At 40.6% G+C, this 6,753-nt stretch overlaps 1 pseudogene; it reads right to left on the reverse strand.

Annotated features, from left to right (window-relative positions):
• Positions 1-2,398: 2,398 nt before the first annotated feature.
• Positions 2,399-2,855, reverse strand: LOC104675955 (annotated as a pseudogene).
• Positions 2,856-6,753: the final 3,898 nt, after the last annotated feature.

The following is a 6,753-nucleotide window of genomic DNA, read 5'->3' on the forward strand; positions in this document are numbered from 1 at the left end:
CTTATTTTAGCAAATGGAGGCATAACAAATAAAATATTTGCTTTTCTACCAAATTATGTTCAAATTATGCACACATTTAATTCTTTTTTTTCATGTAACTTAATGCTTTATTATTTTCTTTTTTTTTAAATTATACTTTAAGTTCTAGGGTACATGTGCATAGCGTGCAGGTTTGTTACATATGTATACTTATGCCATGTTGGTGTGCTGCACCCATCAACTCGTCAGCACCCATCAATTCATCATTTATATCATGTATAACTCCCCAATGCAATCCCTCCCTCCTCCCCCCTGCCCATGATAGGCCCCAGGTGTGTGATGTTCCCCTTCCCGAGTCCAAGTGATCTCATTGTTCAGTTCCCACCTATGAGTGAGAACATGCGGTGTTTGGTTTTCTCTTCTTGTGATAGTTTGCTAAGAATGATGGTTTCCAGCTGCATCCATGTCCCTACAAAGGACGCAAACTCATCCTTTTTTATGGCTGCATAGTATTCCATGGTGTATATGTGCCACATTTTCTTAATCCAGTCTGTCACAGATGGACATTTGGGTTGATTCCAAGTCTTTGCTATTGTGAATAGTGCCGCAATAAACATACGTGTGCATGTGTCTTTATAGCAGCATGATTTATAATCCTTTGGGTATATACCCAGTAGTGGGATGGCTGCGTCATATGGTACATCTAGTTCTAGATCCTTGAGGAATTGCCATACTGTTTTCCATAATGGTTGAACTAGTTTACAATCCCACCAACAGTGTAAAAGTGTTCCTATTTCTCCACATCCTCTCCAACACCTGTCGTTTCCTGACTTTTTAATGATTGCCATTCTAACTGGTGTGAGATGGTATCTCATTGTGGTTTTGATTTGCATTTCTCTGATGGCGAGTGATGATGAGCATTTTTTCATGTGTCTGTTGGCTGTATGAATGTCTTCTTTTGAGAAATGTCTGTTCATATCCTTTCCCCACTTTTTGATGGGGTTGTTTGTTTTTTTCTTGTATATTTGTTTGAGTTCTTTGTAGATTCTGGATATTAGCCCTTTGTCAGATGAGTAGATTGCAAAAATTTTCTCCCATTCTGTAGGTTGCCTGTTCACTCTGATGAAGCTCTTTAGTTTAATTAGATCCCATTTGTTGATTTTGGCTTTTGCTGCTGTTGCTTTTGGTGTTTTAGACATGAAGTCCTTGCCCATGCCTATGTCCTGAATGGTACTACCTAGGTTTTCTTCTAGGGTTTTTATGGTATTAGGTCTAACATTTAAGTCTCTAATCCATCTTGAATTAATCTTCGTATAAGGAGTAAGGAAAGGATCCAGTTTCAGCTTTCTACTTATGGCTAGCCAATTTTCCCAGCACCATTTATCAAATAGGGAATCCTTTCCCCATTTCTTGTTTCTCTCAGGTTTGTCAAAGATCAGATGGCTGTAGATGTGTGGTATTATTTCTGAGGACTCTGTTCTGTTCCATTGGTCTATATCTCTGTTTTGGTACCAGTACCATGCTGTTTTGGTTACTGTAGCCTTGTAGTATAGTTTGAAGTACATTTAATTCTTAACGTCTCTTCCAAAAGTACAGCTGAAGCAGCCTTAGATGGAATGGAAGTGACCAGTACTTCATTTATGGGCAATGCACGTCTAACCCATATGTATCTAACTAGGTTTCAGGCTCAGCTTCCAATCTAGGTCATGAAGGTGTGCACAACCTCCCTAACTTTCCCCATCATCCCATGGGTCCACTTTGTTACCATTAGTCACTTGTCATGTGGGTTCTATTGATGTGATCTGTCCTCTTCAGCTTTATAGGTTACATTTTTCCTATAATCAACTTAAATTTAGGGGAAAGGACAAAGTCAGAGGAAGCAGGTGTATTGAAAACTTGCTTACCTTTACAACAGCTGCTGAAACAGCTGAAATAGAAAACACTAGCTTCTTTCTCAAGAGCTTTTATTTAAAATGATAATAGTATCACTGTACATATAAAATAATGAAAGCATTAGAAATATGATACTCTTAAGGCCTGATCTGCATTTTCCTTATTCAATGAAAAGAGAATGGGATTATCATATGGAAGACAGCCAAAGGCACAGATAATACAAAATAATAAATTTAAGTTACCAAACATATATACTTTCACTTGTAATACATTTTGGGATTTTTTTGGTTGTTGTAGTTTCTTTTTTATGAAAAGAGTTAACAATTTTATTTTCACATTTCACCATACAAATAAAAACTACTGTTTTTGGTCCACTTCTCCCCTCCAAAACTATTCTCTCTTTGATAAGAAAAGAAAGTCTTCCTTATCATGCTGTTAAGAAAATACCCAGAGTCACAGCACCATGGTCTCCTAGTGAAGTAGAACAAGTAATATAAACCTGATATACAAGGCCTCTGTACTATCCTTAACCATCGGGTCAAGTCATTCTAGGCCAAGCAGGCACCATCATGGGACAGGCAGGAGGCCTCATCATTGACATGTGGCCTCCCATGTGGCTTCATTCCAGGAGCAAGTCCTACTGGCATCATCCCATGAAAAGAAGGCCCATCACTGGCATCATGGGAGGGCTCCCATATGGGGTGCTGGCATTATATTTGGGCAAAGAGGACCTGGAAGGCTGGGGGGAGGTGGTATCATTGCCCCTGCAGAGGAGGAGCAGAGAATAGAGTAGGAAGTATCTTTCTTGGTTGAAATGCAGCCATTGTTTAGGCAATCAGGTTCTGAACCTGTTCTTCCATCCATTTCTGGTAGTAGTCTTTCACATTCTCTTTGTGTTTCCTACCACTGAAGTGGGCCTTTCTCACAGATGGAGAGTTGTGGGAGAGCTATGTATTGCAGTAGATAGAATAAGACTTGGGCATGTTGCTCTGAAGGAGGTTGGCCACTCCATTCCACAATGCCTGGAGATGACCTTGTAATGCATTTTTCAAACTTACAGCATAACATGAAAATAGTAGTAAAATGTTTTGGAAGAAAACCCACAATATTTTATTCCAGGAATTCTCTGACCATACAATCCTGTCTTTCTAGAACTTTTCATCCCTACTCTGATTATACCTGTTCTTTGATCTTCATAAGATCTTCAGCAACTTGTATACTTCATTTTACCCTAGACTTCTGTTTTGTATCATCCTTTCCTGTTTCATGTCTTCCTTTTCCTGCCCAGGTCCCATTCTTATCACTTCACTACTTTCTACCCAGAAAACCCAGCTTCCTTATCTCTTTTACCCCCTTCTATTAACCTGTCTTATAAATCTCCAACCCTGGATTAACCCAAACATATCCATCTTCTTCCATGCTACCCACTGGTAGCCAAGTGTCAGAGAAATACACACAGCTAGGTGGACTGGTGCTACTACTATACATTTGGGATTTCCAGTCTCATCTGGGTCCCCAGTGCTTCCAGCCATCTGTATCTGTGTCCCTGGTCAGTTACCCTTTTCCCCTCTTCTCCATGATAGGTCCAAACTTTTGCTGTTCTTCTCATGCTCCCTAGCCTATCCTAAGTACCCCTACTTTCTTTAACTGATAAAACTGAGATGACCAGGGATGAGCTTCCTCAGTGGGAAGCTTATCACTCACAAGCTTATCCGCATCTCTCTTTTCCTTCCTGGGTGTCTTGGAGGACAAATGTGTCAAGGCCAGTGTCACCACGGTGCTCTTGAATTTACTCTTCTCCATATCCATCTAGGAATTTTTTCCATCAAAGATTCATTTTCTCTCCTGTTTCTTCAACTTCCCCCTCCTTCTGGTTTCTTCTCATCATCTTCGAGTCTCTTTAAATCTAAAAAATAATAGGCAAAACTCTCACCATTCTACATTCCTTCTTCAGCTATCACTCCAATTTGTCTTCTTTATATCTGGGCTTCTGGAGAGGTCACCATTCAGTTTGCCACTTCTTTGCTGTCCATCCAGTCCTTCATCAGATGTGACTTGGCTTCTGCCTCTTCAAATCCACAGAAACTGCTTGTCCTAAGGTCATCAATGACTTCCTCATTGTTTAACCCAGGGAACAGTTTGTTCTTTCCTAGTTGACTCCTCTGAGATACTTGGCATCATTGTTCTCCTTTTTGAAACCCTCTTCTTTAACTCCCAGTGGTATATAGGCTGTAGGTTTACTGATAGCTCCCAAATTCTATCTCTAGCCCAACCCATTCCTTCAGACCCTCATAGTGAACTGCACACTAAATTACCCACCTGAATCCAAATGCAACATATCCATAATGGAGCCCATTTATATCTCCCCAAGTTTCTTCCATTCGTGGGTCTCAATTACCAAATCGGAAGCCGGGGAGTTATCTTTAACTTCTCCCCTCACCTCCACCCTTACAGCCAATGGTTGCCAAGTATTTTCTACTCTACTTAATAAAAGGCCTTAATAAGAATGCCTCACTTCTAACTTAGACATTGAAAGAATCAACTGACTATTCTGCTTTATATCTTGCCCCAGCGAAATCTTATGGGGAGATTTGGAATTCTGTGGTTTTCCCATTCTGCTCTTAATACGTAACTTCCATTCACTGAATGGAAACACCTGACTTGGGAGCAGTGACCCCAGCTGCAGTGAAGGGTGCCAAGTATCAAGCTGATTTCTTTTTTAAGTATTTGTGTTGAGAAGACAGGGTTTTGCAAGCCATAATCATCTTGAATTATGCATTGTTGAGCTGCTTTAAGCATAAAAGCAAAAGAAATAAATTTGTAATATTCAGGGTAAAGTTAGGTCATGAAAATCATCACAGTGAAGTCATTTGTGGGGACTTGCCAGGTTCTTCTCATAAGGATGAATCTCACTAGTTCCCTTTGAAATGAAGGGGCTTGGAGTTCTGAACCACAGTTCTATCTCTGTGCTCCAAGTTAAAACACATGAAAATAAACCAGAGGACAGGAGTGTGCCTGCCACCTGCTCAGCAGCCCTTCTGGAACACATGGGTAGACGATCATGTGTAGACGCATTTACACGGGTAGATCCATCACCACAGCCCTACTTGATGTCATCACAAGGCATATTCCAAGACCCATCTGGAAGGTGTTTCAGAAGAGAAAAAGCCTAGAAGACTTCAACATTTATAAAACAGCCCATGCTAATCAGACTCAATTTTTTATCAGAAAAATTTTAAAGGGAGCAAAAATGAACTAAATACCATCCAAGATTCTTTCCAGCTGAAGAAAAATCTACAATCCCTTGAAGTCACTGGTTCTTAACTTTGGTGGCAGTGGAGGTGAAGGAGATGTTGCAGACTCCTTTGAGAAATCAATGGAGGATACGGATTCTGTTTTCAAAAAATGCTTACACCGCATGTTCTCACTCATAGGTGGGAACTGAACAATGAGATCACTTGGACTCGGGAAGGGGAACGTCACGCACTGGGGCCTATCATGGGGAGGGGGGAGGGGGGAGGAGGGAGGGATTGCATTGGGGAGTTATACATGATATAAATGATGAATTGATAAAAAAAAAAAAAAAAATGCTTACACATGCACACACGCTTACACCCATGCTTACACACCCCCCAACCACACACCTTTATGTACAATTTCAAGAATTTCATGCATCCCAGTTGAAGATCTCACGTCTACATTTAGGCACTGACTACTCATGAACTTGAATGTGACTGAAACTTTTTTCGTAATCACAAAAATATAAGATTTCCACTTAGCACCCTTGAAAATCACCCAGGCTTCTAACCTGTTCCTCTTCCATTTCCTAAGGGTTCTTACTATGGACTTCCCTGGGTGGTGGTGGCAGGGGAGCTATTTCTCAGCTCAGCAGAGAATGCTGTTTCATAGTTAAGCCAGTGTTTCTCAGACAAAAGCCTTTGGGAGAACTTGGACCCATTCCATCTCCAGGCCCATGGCTTCTGGACTGGCTGTGCTAGGAAGGATAAGCCAAATTTTAGCTGTCCCCAGTAGGCTTTCCTCTCCACTGGGCTGAGAGTATTATCAAAGAGACCCCAGATTTAGAAGCCAGGCTGGAAGTGGGTAGAATGGTTCAAGCTGCTCCTTTTCTGAAGAGACAGAACATGGTCTGGCTTGTCTACAGGTTTAGTCAGGGATGATGGGTGCCCAGGAGGAGGGGAGACTTGAAGTCATTAAGACAAGTAAACTTTTAAGGGCTTTGATGGTGCTGGCAGTTGACCTGAGTGGGACACATGGAACTGGAGCTTGTATTAAGAAGTTAAAGCTGGAGTAAAACGTTTCCCACACTTAAATGTTCTCAGTGCTCAGATCAGTCCACCTCTCTGAAGCTGCGGGAGAGTGTCTGGGGCAGCAGTATTTTTGTTGCTTTATTACTATCATTGCCATGTGGCCTCTAATCTCTGTTATTAAGAACAACTTTGGTTACCAAGATTCTTCACTTTCTAGAAACTCCCATTTCACGATTCCTTAATGGTCATTTACTTACCACTTTCATTCGAGGGCTTTTTCAAGAATTTCAAAAAAGCGTCAAAATTTCTGACTCCCTTCTAACTTGAAGCCTCGAAAAAATATCTTGCATGCCACAACAACTAGATAAACATGTTTCAATTTCTCCAGTTGATGAAAAAGTCCAATTTTGTTTCATATTACTTCTGCAGAATTACAGAAAATGAAATGTTGGCAGAACTCCATGGGAAAAAATACAAATTTTAGCAGTTTTGCCTAATTCAATTACATCATTACTTCCCAAACTCACCAGTTGTTATGCCATATTGCAAAATGTCACCAGTACACTCCCAGTTTCATATATTATGGAGAAAAGAGAATTTTATTATGTGCCTG

The sequence above is a fragment of the Rhinopithecus roxellana genome, unplaced genomic scaffold (genome assembly GCF_007565055.1).
Source record: "Rhinopithecus roxellana isolate Shanxi Qingling unplaced genomic scaffold, ASM756505v1 contig5727, whole genome shotgun sequence".
In the NCBI taxonomy this organism is placed as follows: domain Eukaryota; kingdom Metazoa; phylum Chordata; class Mammalia; order Primates; family Cercopithecidae; genus Rhinopithecus; species Rhinopithecus roxellana.